A 1,292-nucleotide genomic window follows, 5' to 3' on the forward strand; every position below is an offset into this window, starting at 1 on the left:
CCTTGGCGTTGTATAACCAACCATTGTTGTTGGCATGGCTGTCTGACTTTCAATTTCTTCTCTGGTAATCTTTTGACAATACCGAGTTAGAGTACGGTAATTTATGTCAAAATCCTTTGCTGTACTTCTGATTGATTTGTTCTGCATCTTTACCTGCCTGACTGCCTTTAACATAATGTCAGGTGGTGTTCTGCCACGCTCTGTCTTTCGTTGATAATTTCGAACCATCTTACTTTCTTCCTTCCTTCCTTCATTCCTGCCTCTCCTTCCTTTCTTCAAAAACCTTATTGCAAATACAAATGAATTACAATATCACAATTTTTTGGAGCATTTATTTGTATTGGGGCAAGTTGTCACATGTGACGACTTGCCCCAAAGTTAATGAGACAACTTGCCCCAAACTGACATTTATGCTAATTTTGGCTAAATGTCAGGGTTAGCTCAACATAGCACATCAGCTGAAGTATCAAAAGACACGTTAATGTCTCTATTTTGTGTAAAATAATAATTTGTAACATCTATACCTAACAAAGTTGTACTGAAGAAAATTTAAAGTGATTTATTTTTCCTTTTAGGTCAAAAAAATAAAAAAGATGTGCTCACCTCAGATTAGAGCAGTCTTGACCACATGTGAACAGGAGGTTGACTATAGAAGAAGAAGTCACACAAAGTGGCTATTTCATTTTTGAGATAGAGCCTCTAGTGTTGGAGTTATGAACAGTGTGACAACTTACCCGTGTGACAACTTACCCCGCTCTCCCCTACAAAATGTCATTAAAAGACTAAGAATCTGGAGCCTGTCCCAGCTGCCAGGGGTGAGAGGCAGGGTTCACACTGGACAGGTTGCTGTTCTGTCACAGAGACAGACAACCATTCACACTCACATTCACACCTGTGGGCAATTTACACTAACAAGTTAACCTAACCCCACTAACTGCATGTCTGGACTGTGGGAGGAAGCTGGAATACCCAGAGAGAAGTTTCAGTCCCCATGCATGTAAATACATTTAATATGGAAATTTTTGCTCCTACCTCTCTGGGTAAATATGAGTATATAGCCTCCCTATGTGTACATATACAAATATGTGCAGTAGGGAAACTACCAAATTTGCCATTTTGGGCGCGGTTTACACCAAACCATTGTCACTGTCCATTCAGCAGTAGCGCGCGCTCACAGGGTGGACACACATGGCTCGTGTTGTTGTTACTCCTGCGATCCACGTGAGCACGAAGCGGCGCTTCCTACTGGCTCGCGTGGGAGAAGAGAAAAGGAGGCTGTGTGGAGACCTTGC

The sequence above is a fragment of the Diplotaxodon limnothrissa genome, linkage group LG11 (assembly GCF_057381915.1).
Source record: "Diplotaxodon limnothrissa isolate DT_005_m linkage group LG11, D_limnothrissa_male_GT1.1, whole genome shotgun sequence".
NCBI classification, from domain to species: domain Eukaryota; kingdom Metazoa; phylum Chordata; class Actinopteri; order Cichliformes; family Cichlidae; genus Diplotaxodon; species Diplotaxodon limnothrissa.